This window comes from Pseudophryne corroboree, chromosome 1, assembly GCF_028390025.1.
Source record: "Pseudophryne corroboree isolate aPseCor3 chromosome 1, aPseCor3.hap2, whole genome shotgun sequence".
NCBI classification, from domain to species: Eukaryota; Metazoa; Chordata; class Amphibia; order Anura; family Myobatrachidae; genus Pseudophryne; species Pseudophryne corroboree.
The window spans coordinates 563,236,771-563,251,592 of record NC_086444.1 but is presented as its reverse complement, the minus strand read 5'-3'; positions in this window follow the sequence as shown (position 1 = coordinate 563,251,592).

Sequence of the window (14,822 nt, the reverse complement as noted above, 5' to 3'; positions counted from 1 at the left end):
TCCAGTCCACTAACCCACAACCCTCATCACACCAGGTCTCCACAGATCCACCTCCCTTGTTACACCAGGTCTCCCTGTCAACTTCACTAACCCACTCCCCTCATCATACCAGGGCTCCAAAAACCCATCTACCTCATCACACCAGGTCTCCCCTGTTGACTCCACTAACCCACTTCCCTCGGCACTCCAATACTCCACAAATCCACCTCCCTCTCACACTTGGTCAACCCTATCAATGCCAATAACCCACTTCCATTGGAACACCAGGTCTCCACAAATCCACCTCCCTCATCACACCAGGTCTACCCTGTCGATGCCACTAACCCACTCCCTTCATCATACCAGGTCTCCACATACCCACCTCCCTTGTTACACCAGGTCTCCCCTGTCAACTTCACTAACCCACTCCAATTGGCACACCAGATTTCCTCCACAAACCCACCTCCCTGGTCACACCTGTTCTCACCTGGCAACACCACTAACCCACTCACTTTGTCAAACCAGGTCCTCACAAACCCACCTCCCTCATCACAGTAAGTCTACCCTGTTTACCACTAACCCACACCCCTCATCATACCAGGTCTCCAAAAACCCACCTACCTTGTCACACCAGGTCTCCTCTGTTGATTCCACCAACCCACTTCCCTCGGCACACCAAGACTCCACAAATCCACCTCCCTCATCACACCAGGTCTCCCCTATCAATGCCAGTAACCCACTTCCATTAGCACACTAGGTCTCCACAAACCCACCTCTCTCATCATACCAGGTCTCCCCTGTTGAGAGCACTAACCCACTCCCCTCATCATACCAGGTCTCCACATACCCACCTCCCTTGTCACACCAGGTCTTTCCCATTGACTCCACAAAATCTACTCCCTCGTAACCCCAGGTCAACTCTGTCCAGTCCACTAACCCACAACCCTCATCACACCAGGTCTCCACAGATCCACCTCCCTTGTTACACCAGGTCTCTCCGTCAACTCCACTAACCCACTCCCCTCATCATACCAGGTCTCCAAAAACCCATCTACCTCATCACACCAGGTCTCCCCAATCAATGCCAGTAACCCACTTCCATTAGCGCACTAGGTCTCCACAAACCCACCTCTCTCATCATACCAGGTCTCCCCTGTTGAGAGCACTAACCCACTCCCCTCATCATACCAGGTCTCCACATACCCACCTCCCTTGTCACACCAGGTCTCTCCTATAAACCTCACTAACCCACTCCAATTGGCACACCAGGTCTCCACAAACCTACCTCCCTTGTCACACCAGGTCTCCCCTGACGACGCCACTAACCCACTCCCCTTGTCAAGCCAGGTCTACACAAACCCACCTCCCTCATCACAGCATGTCTACCCTGTTGACCACTAGCCCATTCCTCTTATCACACCAGGACTCCACAAATCCACCTCCCTTGTCACACCAGGTCTCCCCTGTCAATGCCACTAACCCACTCCCCATGTCAAACCAGTTCTCCACAAACCCGCCTCTCTCATCACACCGAGCCTCCCCTGTTGACACCGCTAATCTACTCCCCTCATCACACCAGGTCTCCACAAACCCACCTCCCTCGTCACACCATGTCTTCCCTGTCAACGCCAATAACCTACTTCCATCAGCACACCAGGTCTCCACAAACCCACCTCCCTTGTCACACCAGGTCTCCCCTTTCAACGTCACTAACCCACTCCCCTCATAATACCAGGTCTCCACATACCCACCTCCCTTATCACACCAGGTTTCTCCTATCAACCTCATTAACCCATTCCAATTGGCACACCAGGTCTCCACAAACCCACCTCCCTGGTCACACCAGGTCTCCCCTGATGACGCCACTAACCCACTCCCCTTGTCATACCAGGACTACACTAACCCACCTCCCTCGTCATAGCAGGTCTACCCTGTTGACCATTAGCCCATTCCTCTTATCACACCAGGACTCCACAAATCCACCTCCCTCGTCACACCAGGTCTCCTCTGTCAACGCCACTAACCCACTCCCCTCGTCAAACCAGTTCTCAACAAATCCACCTCCCTCGTCACACCAGGCGTCCCCTGTTGAGTCCACTAACCCACTCCTTTCGTTACACCAGGGGGTTTATTTACTAATATTCGTGTGTTTGAGTCGGTTTGTGTAGAGTTTAAACTCATTTTCTCTTACGTCCTAGAGGATGCTGGGGACTCCGTAAGGACCATGGGGTATAGACAGGCTCCGCAGGAGACATGGGCACCTAAAAGAACTTTCTAGTATGGTGTGCATTGGCTCCTCCCTCTATGCCCCTCCTCCAGACCTCAGTTAGATCTTGTGCCCAGAGGAGATAGGGTGCATTACAGGGAGCTCTCCTGAGTTTTCTGTGAAAAGAATTTTGTTAGGTTTTTTATTTTCAGGGAGCTCTGCTGGCAACAGACTCCCTGCATCGTGGGACTGAGGGGAGAGAAGCAGACCCACTTCTTAAGAGTTTAAGGGCTCTGCTTCTTAGGCTACTGGACACCATTAGCTCCAGATGGAGTCGGAACACAGGTCTCACCCTGGAATTCGTCCCGGAGCCGCGCCGCCATCCTCCTCACAGATGCCGGAAAAAAGAAGCCGGGTGAGTATTAGAAAAGAAAAAAGACGTCAGGCGGCAGAAGACTTCAGATCTTCCTGAGGTAAGCGCGCAGCAGTAAGCTGCACGCCATTGCTCCCACATAACACACACACACATGGCACTGATGGGTGCAGGGCGCAGGGGGGGCGCCCTGGGCAGCAATAAACCTCGTTTTGGCACAAAAGGATGTTATTAGGCTGCTGAGGCAGTAAATAAGGATTCCCCGCCATTATTTTCAGCTACAGAACGGGACCGAAGCCCGCCGCTGGAGGAAGCGGAGCATGATCCCTCAGCACTAATCAGCGCCATTTTCTCCACAGAAGCTGCAGAGAACACTGGCTCCCCGGACTCTCCCCTGCTGAAGAGCTCAGAGGGCTGAAAAAAGAGAGGGGGTCACATAATTGGCGCAGTGAGTGGGGGAAATCAATTTATATATATATAAAAGCTCTGTCTGGGTTTTCCTGGGTCAGTTTGACGCTGGTGTGTGCTGGCATACTCTCTCTCTGTCTCTGCAAAGGGCCTTCTTTAGGGAATTGTCCCCTTATAGTTATATCCCAGTGTGTGTGGGGTGTCGGTACGTGTGTGTCGGCATGTCTGAAGCGGAAGGCTTATCCAAAGAGGAGGTGGAACAGATGAGTGGTGTGTCACAGTCGGCGGTGCCGACTCAGGATTGGATGGATATGTGGCATATGTTAAATGCAAGTGTAGCTTCACTACATAAAAGGCTGGACAAAGCAGAGTCCAGGGTGTCGACAGGTGTTCAATCTATGGATGGCACCGACTCACAGGATCCGTCGGGGTCTCAGAAACGTCCCTTCTCACAAATAGGGGACACAGATACCGACACGGACTCTGATTCCAGTGTCGACTATGAAGAAGCAAGATTGCACCCGAGGGTGACAAAAAGTATTCAGTGCATGATTATTGCAATAAAAGATGTTTTACATATCACTGATGAGCCCTCGGTGCCCGACACGAGGATACACATGTTTAAGGGAAGGAAACAGGTTATGAATTTTCCTCCTTCCCATGAACTAAATGAGTTAGGTGAAAAAGCTTGGGAAACTCCAGATAAGAAGCTGCAGATTCCCAAAAGGGTTCTTATGGCATACCCTTTCCCTACACAGGACAGGGTACGTTGGGAATCCTCTCTCACAGTGGACAAAGCCTTAACACGCCTTTCCAAGAGGCGCTACCTTCCCCTGACACAGCGGCCCTCAAGGACCCTGCGGACCGCAGGCAGGAGACTACATTAACGTCTATTTACACACATACTGGTACTTTGCTTAGACCGGCAATTGCGTTGGCATGGGTATGTAGTGCAGTAGCAGCGTGGACAGATACCATATCAGCTGACCTTGATACCCTTGATAGGGATACAATTATGTTAACATTAGCTCATATTAAGGACGCAGTCTTATATATGAGGGACGCTCAAAGAGACATTGGATTACTGGGTTCGAGAGCCAATGCTATGTCTATTTCGGCAAGAAGAGCCTTATGGATCCGCCAATGGACGGGGGATGCAGAATCAAAAAGGCATATGGAGGTTTTACCTTACAATGGTGATGTATTGTTTGGGGACGGCCTCGCGGACCTGGTCTCCACAGCTACCGCGGGTAAGTCTACCTTTTTACCTTTAGTTCCCCAACAGCAAAAGAAACCTCCACAATATCAGATGCAGTCCTTTCGGTCGCATAGATCCAGAAGAGGTCGGGGCTCCTCTTTCCTCGCCAGAGGTAAGGGTAGAGGCAAGAGGACACCTGCTGCGGCTAGTTCCCAAGAGCAGAAGTCCTCCCCGGCTTCTGCTAAGTCCACCGCATGACGCTGGGGCTCCCCTGCGGGAGTCCGCACAGGTGAGGGCACGCCTTCGACTATTCAGCCAAGTCTGGGTTCAGTCAGACGTGGACCCTTGGGTGATAGAAATAGTCTCCCAGGGTTACAAGCTGGAATTCGAAGAGGGGCCCCACGTCGATTTTTCAAGTCGGCCTTACCAGCTTCTACCCCAGAACGGGAAGTGCTGGCTGCAATTCAAATGCTGTGTCAACAGCGAGTGATTATCAGGGTTCCCCTGATCCAACAGGGAAAAGGGTATTACTCAACCCTATTTGTGGTCCCGAAGCCGGATGGTTCGGTCAGGCCCATTTTAAATCTAAAATCCCTAGACCTGTACTTGAAAAGATTCAAATTCAAGATGGAATCGCTCCGAGCGGTGATAGCCTGCCTGGAAGGGGGGGATTTTATGGTGTCACTGGACATAAAGGATGCTTACCTTCATGTCCCCATATATCCCTCTCATCAGGAGTACCTGAGATTCGCGGTACAGGATGGTCATTATCAGTTTCAGAAAATGATGGTGATCCTGCGCAAGCGAAGAGTCACGATTATCCCATACTTGGACGATCTCCTGATAAAGGCGAGGTCAAGACAAGTACTGGAGAACGTGTCACTCTCTCAGAGAGTGCTTCAGCAACAGAGTTGGTTCCGACAACTCGACTGACGTTCCTAGGCATGATACTGCACATGGAACAAAAGAAAGTTTTCCTCATGTGGGAAAAAGTCCAGGACCTCCAGAACATGGTCCGAGACCTGCTAAAGCCGAGAAGAGTGTCAGTTCATCAATGCACTCGGGTTCTGGGGAAAATGGTGGCAACTTACGAGGCCATTCCCTTCGGCAGGTTCAATGCAAAGGACGTTTCAATGGGATCTTCTGGACAAATAGTCCGGGTCCCATCTACAATTATCAAAAAATAACACTGTCCCCCAGGGCCAGGGTGTCTCTTCTATGGTGGCTGCAAAGTGCTCACCTTCTAGAGGGTCACAGGTTCGGCATTCAGGACTGGATCCTGGTAACCACGGACGCGAGCCTCCAAGGATGGGGAGCAGTAACCCTAGGAAGAAATTTTCAGGGACTGTGGTCAGACCAGGAGTCCTGTCTACACATCAACGTGTTGGAACTAAGGGCCATATACAATGGCCTTCGACAAGTGGAGGGTCTTCTTCGCAACCTACCGGTTCTGATTAAATCGGACAATGTCACAGCAGTGGCTCATGTGAACCGCCAAGGCGGGACAAAAAACACAGTCGCAATGGCGGAAGCCACCAGGATTCTTCGCTGGGTGGAAAATCACGTAAGTGCTCTGTCAGCAGTCTTCATTCCGGAGCAGACTTCCTCAGCAGACACGATCTCCATCCAGGAGAGTGAAGACTTCATCAAGAAGTCTTTGCAGAGATAACGAGTCTCGGGGGAGTTCCTCAAATAGACATGATGGCGTCACGCCTCAACAAGAAGCTACGGAGGTATTCTGCCAGGTCCCGGGACCCTCAGGCAATAGCAGTAGGCGCTCTGGTAATACCATGGGTATTCCAGTTGGTCTATGTGTTTCCTCCTCTTCCTCTCATCACAAAAGTGTTGAGGATTATAAGACGAAGAGTACAGACAATTCTCATTGTTCTAAGACTGGCCTCGAAGGGCCTGGTACTCAGATCTTCAGGAGATGCTCACAGAAGATCCTGGGCCTCTTCCACTGAGAGAGGGCCTGTTACAGCAGGGGCCCTGTCTGTTCTAAGACTTACCGCGGTTACGTTTGATGGCATAGCAGTTGAACGCCGGATCCTAGCTGAGAAGGGTATTCCGGAGGAGGTCATACCTACTCTAATAAAGGCTAGGAAGGAGGTGACGACAAAACATTATCACCGTATCTGGCGGAAATATGCCTCTTGGTGTGAAACCAAGAATGCTCCTACGGAAGATTTCCATCTGGGTTGTTTTTCTCCACTTCCTACAGACAGGAGTGGATATGGGCCTAAAGTTAGGATCTGTTAAAGTACAGATTTTGGCCCTGTCGATATTCTTTCAGAAGGAATTGGCTTCTCTTCCAGAAGTCCAGATTTTTGTAAAGGGAGTGCTACACATCCTGCCTCCTTTTGTGCCCCCAGGGGCACCATGGGACCTGAACTTGGTGTTACAGTTCCTTAAATCACACTGGTTTGAACCCCTTCATACGGTGGAGTTGAAGTTCTCACCTGGAAGGTGGTCATGTTGTTAGCCTTGGCATCTGCAAGGCGTGTGTCAGAATTGGCGGCCTTGTCTCACAAGAGCCCTCACTTGATTTTCATGTGGATAGAGCAGAAGTGAGGACTCGTCCTCAATTTTTACCTAAGGTGGTGTCTTCATTTCATATGAAACAACCTATAGTGGTGCCTGTGGCTACGAGTGACTTGGAGGATTCCAGGTCCCTGGATGTAGTCAGGGCCTTAAAGATTATGTAGCCAGGATGGCTAGAATTCTGAAAATAGAAGCATTGTTTGTCCTGTATGCTGCCAACAAGATTGGCACGCCTGCTTTGAAGTAGACTATTGCGCGCTGGATCTGTAACACGATTCAGCAGGCTTATGTTACGGCTGGATTGCCGTTACCGCATTCAGTAAAGGCCCATTCCACTAGGAAGGTGGGCTCTTCTTGGGCGGCTGCCCGTGACGTCTCGGCATTACAGCTTTGCCGAGCAGCGACTTGGTCGGGTTCAAACACTTTTTCTAAATTCTACATGTTTGATACCCTGGCTGATGAGGACCTAGCATTTGCTCAGTCGGTGCTTCAGAGTCATCCGCACTCTCCCGCCCGATTGGGAGCTTTGGTATAAACCCCATGGTCCTTACGGAGTCCCCAGCATCCTCTAGGACGTAAGAGAAAATAAGATTTTAAACCTACCGGTAAATATTTTTCTCCTAGTCCGTAGAGGATGCTGGGCGCCCGTCCCAGTGCGGAAAATCTGCAAGACTTGTATATAGTTATTGCTTACATAAGGGTTATGTTACAGTTAGAATCGGTCTTGGACCGATACTGTCGTTTGTTCATACTGTTAACTGGTTATGTGTATTCCAGGTTATATGGTATGATTGGTGTGGGCTGGTATGAATCTTGCCCTTAGATTAACAAAATCCTTTCCTCGTATTGTCCATCTCCTCTGGGCACAGTTCTCTAACTGAGGTCTGGAGGAGGGGCATAGAGGGAGGAGCCAGTGCACACCATATTAGAAAGTTCTTTTAGGTGCCCATGTCTCCTGCGGAGCCCATCTATACCCCATGGTCCTTACGGAGTCCCCAGCATCCTCTACGGACTAGGAGAAAAAGATTTACCGTTAGGTTTAAAATCTTATTTTTTATCAGGTGCATTTTCATGCAACTTTTTTAATCTATTTACGCTAATTTACGAAGCTGTTGCGTTATTTGTTTTTGTGTTTTCCGATGTCGATGCAGTTATATTTTTTTGGGCCATTTACGGACGTCATTGACGTTTGCGTTCGTGTTTTTGTTGTTATTACTTGATTATTTTCAGTGTTAACCGCGGCAGGGTTATTTACCAACCAAGGCCGCATTTTCACTTTTAGTTTCGATTTTCATCCACGTGCGTGATTGGTTGTGTTTCAGATGTAGGAGTGTCTTTGCGCAACCATATAAATACGCCCCAAACCGTCCCCACATCATGGATTTAGTTCGTGGTGAGGAGGGAAGTTGTGCTGTGGAGGTTGGTGAGTAGTTGGTTTGGTGAGGAGTTTTGTTAGCGATTTCTGAGTGTAGTATTGTGTTTGAAAGTAGTCTTGTCATTCTTGTAGTCTTGTTTTTTTTGGTTTTGTCCCATTTTTTGTCCAATTTTTTTGCTTTATAGTCCCTTCTCAGTGTGTGTGTGTGTGTGTGTGTGTGTGTGTGTGTGTGTGTGTGTGTGTGCGTGCAGTGGTAGTGGAGGAGTGTGAGTCAGACAATTATGTCTGACTCAGAGGTGGGTGAGGTGGCTGAGGTGAGTGAGGTGGAGGGTGTGAGTGAGGGGGAGGAGGTTGGTCAGGTGGAGGAGGTGAGTGAGAGTGAGGTTAGTGAGGTGGAGGAGATGGGTGAGGTTGCTGCAGCAGCCTCAAGTGACAGTGAAAGTGACAGTCAGACAGCTCCGCAGCCACGCACCACTACTAAGACTGGGCAGAATGTAAAGTTTAGTTATGCTGAAAATGTGGCATTAGTGCGGGAGCTGATGAAGTATCAGCGGCAGCTATTTGGGCCTGAGTCCGCCAAGGTGCCAACACGGAAGAAGACGGTGTTGTGGGTGAAAGTTGTTGCTGCTGTAAATAGTGAGGGGGTGGTCAAGCGGACGGAGGACACGTGCCGCAAACGGTACTATGACATAAAGCGACGTGTCAAGTCCAAAATGGCCAAGGAGGCGAAGTCGGTTCGCAAAACCGGTGCTGGACAGGCCTTTATTGCCAGATATCTGGACTATGAGGAACCCATGTGGAGTTTAATACCTCCTGAAGTAGTGTCTGCAACCCATGTCCAAGATTCTGATCGGCCCAGGAAGGATGGTGAGCATGTGTATTTGTCTTAACATTCTATTACATTACTTCTGTCTTAATGTTTTTTGTAAATGTGTGTCATGTGACGTTGCATATTACTCCCATCTTCAAGTGTGCATCAGCAAAGACATCGTTTTGGGTAATGTTTTCTACAAAAGCCATTGTCACATAGTACTTTATTGTATGTCATGTGGTATTTTCACAGTACATTTTCCATGTGTAGTTTGGACTTGGTGTGTCATTGAATTGTCCAGCAATAATGTTTTCCTTTAGCACATTTTACAGTTTGAAAGTAGGACTATGTTTTTTATTTCAGTTATCCATGTGCAATGTTTCCAAAACAGTGGTTGACATGTTAGAGGCTGGAGTAGTGCAAAGTCAATTTGAAGCCAGTTACATGTGTAATTTCATTAGTACTGAATGTAATCTTGTTTAAGACAAACCCACTATTTGTTGGTTCAGTTTGAGGCTGTATTTGTACCCTGACACAACACTGCAGACTTAGTTACCTTACTATTATGATGGTTTTTTTTTTTTTTTGTTTTTTGGTTTTTTTTGCTCATATTGTGCTAATGTGTGTTTGTAGTGCCACATCACAGAGCATTTTCTATATAGCATCTTTCATTAATTACATTACATTAGAAAATGAAGATGTGTGTGTTTTTGCTTGTTAGTGTATGTATTTGTAATTGTGTCCTATGTCTGTGTCCTGTACATTCTTTCCTGTGTTGCACTTTCCATAGTGAATATGGCTATTGGCCAATGTGTGTGTTTGTAATTTTTGTTGTTTTTTTTTGTGTGTAATTTTTATTTCATAAATAAAGAACCATTTTTGTAAGATGTAATGTTTATAAACAGAATGGGTGGATGTATCAACGATAGCATGAATAAATGAGTTATTTTATTTGTTTCATGATATACAGTGTTGAAAAAAAGCAGTACTGCTCATCCTACAGTCACTCCCATGACATCTGATGATGATGAAGCACCGGAAGCAGGTAAAGTGTCCATTGTAGTATAGGTTATGTTTGTAAAGGAATGGCCATAACAACATTACACTTTAAATACTAGGTCCATCAAAAGAAGTCTTGAGCAGCAGAAGGCGGACTCCTGTACCACACCAACAAATAATACATGTGCCAACAAAGAAAGCAAGGTCTGATGTCCAGTCCCAACCACAGCAGGCTACCCCGCCACGAAGATTGTCTACAGTTTCTTCAGTCCCACCACTCCAAATTTTGGACACACCTCCAAGACGCCAACCACACTCCCCTCATCTTGATTGTGAGTAAGAAACTGTAAAAATATAAAAAAATAGTAATCTCGTAATAATCCATCAATTATTTGATTCCAACAAATAATGTGTGTAATAATGGTATATGTTGAAAACTGTGTATTGACTTACAAATCTGCAAGTTTACTCCAGCAAACATAACTAAATAAATGTTTTTGGATGAGACTAAGTTTGTGTCACTTAAATCCGAGGGAGCATCACACATAGGGACACATGTATTCCTCAAGGATAACATATTATATGTTGAGAATTATTACATTAGGACGTAACACACATTACTAAATTAAATAACATTCAATTACTATCTGGATTATGTGTGTTTTAAATAAATTACAATTACAAGTTTTTGAACACTTATCCAGACTTCATGCATGTCACTCATAATCTGATGTTTAGTCAATTTAATTAAACACAATACACATGCTGCATTTGTTTTGCATAAAGCGAGGGTATGTTTGTATGTCTGAAGGAGACAGACACATTCTGAGTAATGGTTTTTAAGGGAAAAATTTACAAAATATATTTAGGCTTAGTCAACAAATGAAAGAAGCAAAACATACTTACCTTAAAAATAACTACTTAACTATTTTCTTGCCTAACCTGCCTCCCTACATCTGTACTCCAAGTGTCGCCAGATGTCTCTAATTCCTCTGCTTGCTGGCTGCTTTCTTCATCCTCCTCGTCATCATCAACATGTGGCAGATGTTGTTGCAAACACATATTATGAAGAAAGCAGCAGCAGAACACAATTTGAGTCACCTTCAAGGGACTATACAACAATAGGCCACCAGACTTATCCAGACACCGAAACCTAGATTTCAGCACACCAAAACATCTTTCTATCACATTCCACGTGGACTTATGTGCATTACTGTAATTGTGTTCAGCAGGGGTATCAGGTCGGGACAATGCAGTTAGAAGCCAAGAGAAACAGCCATATCCTCCATCACCTGAAAGACAGATATAATAACGTGTTTCATGTTAAGATACAGCAACACATAAGTAACACAGTGTTTTTTGCCGTAGTATACAAAGTCCTACACATATCTAATTACATACCCAGCAGCCATCCATCTGGAATTTGTCCGTCCTCAAACTTATCAAAGAGGGATGATTGACTGAGGATGAAGGAGTCATGGCAGCCCCAGGGTAACCAGCAGCAACACTCATTTTTTTGAGATTTGCATCACAAACCACCTGCACATTTGTGGAGTGGTCCAGATGTCGATTAGTATATATGTGCTGCCTGCCCCTAGGTGGTCTCAGCTGAATGTGTGTGTAATCTATGGCTCCCAGCACATTGGGCATGCCAGCAAGCTCATAGAAATCTACCCTGACGGCATGCCACCGAGACTCCTTGGTAGGGAAGCAGATTGAGGCATCGATGTGGGGCTGCAAAACATCCAACACCTGTGTGTATATTTTATAAAAAAATGAAATTGAGATTTTATGACATAACATCATCACTGGCCACTGAGAGTAATTAAAACAAACAAAAAACAGAGGAGGTAGTTAAGTATACATCACCTGTGTTAGTATTCTTGAAAAGGAGGACTGTGAGATTCCAATGACATCCCCAGACACAGCCTGAAAGCTCCCAGTAGCCATAAAGTGCAACACAGCCAGGAGTTTGTGCAGGCCTGAGACAGGGTGAGAGCGTGCTGTCTCAGGGTCTAGGCCCAGTTTGACAAGGTCATACAGACGGAAAATGTTGTTATGATTTAGACGGAACATCTGTATGACCCTGTCATCAGACAATGCGTTCAAGTTTAAACGCCCCCTAAAAAAACGAGTCCTGCGTAGCCTCCGCAGAACATGTACAACCTGCTGACCCTGTTCAGTTTCTTGGCCCTGGTTACTTACAGGCTGATGTCTGAGTCTGAGGAATCCCACAGCACACAAAATATCACTGCACCATAGTCCTGCAGCCATTTCTGAGTGTAGGTTGTTTGAAATGGGCCTAAGATCCTTTTATAGGCATCCAAATTTAGGTGTGAATGATTTGTAAGTAGCAACACATATAAACACGCCTGAAAAAAGCAGGTCTATTTTTTTGCTGCTTTTTTTAACGAATCGCAAAAAAATAAGACCGCAATTGACCATTCAGAGACTAACACCCAAATACAAATGAATAGTACATTCCTGTGTTGTATGAACAAACAGCCGCGTTTGACCGATTATTATTATTATTATTATCCTTTATTTATATGGTGCCACAAGGGTTCCGCAGCGCCCAATTACAGAGTACATAAACAAATAATCAAACAGGAAAACAGCAACTTACAGTTGACGACAATATAGTCTTTCGTATTTCTGAACTTTGCCGTCCATACCATTACGAATAGCCCAAATTCTGCCGAGATTTTTGCTTAGTACATTCCCGTGTTGCCACTTTGAAAAAAAACGATTATATAAAAAACAAATCTGGACAAATGTCACAGACTTGTTAATATCCGGCGCTAATGGTAAAAAATAATCAACTTAAATAAAAAGTGTTAATTGGCAGCTGAGTAAAAGCAACTTGCTAGGTTGCTTGTGATTAAAACTAATAAACAAGAAAAAAGATTACTCTGCGCCAAGAGACACTAAATCGAACCACAGTGTGCAGTCTGTTATGTGTAGTAATTGACTCAGTAAGACTTCTGATATATGTAACCACTTTTATATTTGATCTGTTAAAAATAACAAAATTGGACACACAAATAACATATACTTTGTAACAATTGGCTATTCTATATGAAAGCAATGTAAATAGTATACAATATGTTTAAAAATAACTTGTTGGCTCTGTTTGGTTGGAATTATATTACTTAACACTGGCGTCCCAGTGAATAGAAGAAAAGATAGATATACACACTCCAGCGCTAAGGAGAGTACCACATTCACAATTTATACTCAGAAAACTCCATGCAAAAACACTTATCACCAGTGTGGATAATAAGTTAATTGATAATACTTAACGTTAGGGAAGTAATCAACAAAAGAGTAGATTATTCTTAATCCGTAGATTTCCACAGTTTACCATGTAAAAAGACAAAAAATGTATAATAGTGCAGATTATTCAAAACAAGATTCAGATTTTATTCAAGAGATCCACTTACAAACACAAAGTTTGGATTGAGCCTGATATTATTCCCGTAATGGCCAATGCAGCATCTAGCGGGTGCATCAATTCCAGGTGTGCAATAGATCTTTCATGTAGACTCCATGGTGAGGCAAATGGCACCATAAAAAAGAAATATAGATAGTGCAAGTATGTAAAAACAACCAAAGTTTTAATACAAATATGCACTTACAAACACTTGACAAAACACAGTATAATGGGTTCCCCACTGGCAAAGCAGCATAGGTAAGTTCCTGATGTACGAGGAATTTCCAACACTCACTTCCGGAATGTGAGTGCTGTAACAAACCCACAATCTCCAGCCACGCAGGGTGTCCCTCCTGAAGCCACGCTAGACGCGTTTCAGACCAAAGTCCTTCCTCAGTAGCATGGCTTATGCTCTCCTTGTTATCCTTATATTGAGAGGGGACAGGTGCTCCCAATTCCCGCTGATCTGCGCCGTCCACGCGCCGAGCATACGCGTCACGACCGGAACCGGAAGTGACGTCGCAGTTTGCGTTCCACTCGGCCGGAAGTAGACCACATGCGTTCCACAGTCCGTTTCTATGCGCCGAGCATACGCGTCACGACCGGAAATGGAAGTGACGTTGCGGTTTGCGTTCCACTCAGCCGGAGGTAATCCACATTCCCAGTGTCAAATTGAGTGAAAAAGTCACGCAATGTAATAATGCAGTCTCTTGATAAATAGCTTACAGAAATTGCAGTGTATAATTACCCATGTGCTGGTTCCTGGAATAATTAAATGCAGGGTCCGTTTTGTAGAATAATGCACATGTGCAGGTAATCAGTATGGTATGGAATTACCATTCCAAAAGGCAAAGCACACACTGGTTGTTTAATTTATCAGGAAGCCTCTAGAGTTATTTCCACGTCGCGGGTATTAGACCTCACAGCGGAGGACAATGGCATATGCCCGATGTAAGCAGGTGGAATCCTGGATGTAATTGAGGCAACTGTAGGCAGCCGTGAGCGGTGATCAGCGGATGCCCGCCGGCTTTGATGACGGTAGAGAGCCGTAGACGCAGCGGGAGACCGCCGGCTGGAAACACCTGCAGGAAGCTGTAAGCGGTGATGTCAGCGGGTAGCCGCCAGCTGGAGCGCCTGGCGTGCAGCGTGTAGAGGTGTGCTGAGACTATAAGGAGCCATGAATAGGCTCGATGGGCAGGTTGGACCAAACAGAAAACCAACGTGGAGTGGGCGTCTCCTAGCAACCGGAGACTTCCTCAAGACGGATCTGCTGATCACCGCTCACGGCTGCCTACAGTGTGCATTATTCTACAAAATGGACCCTGCATTTAATTATTCCAGGAACCAGCACATGGGTAATTATACACTGCAATTTCTGTAAGCTATTTATCAAGAGACTGCGTTATTACATTGCGGGACTTTTTCACTCAATTTGACACTGGGACGCCAGTGTTAAGTAATATAATTCCAACCAAACAGATCCAACAAGTTAGTTTTAA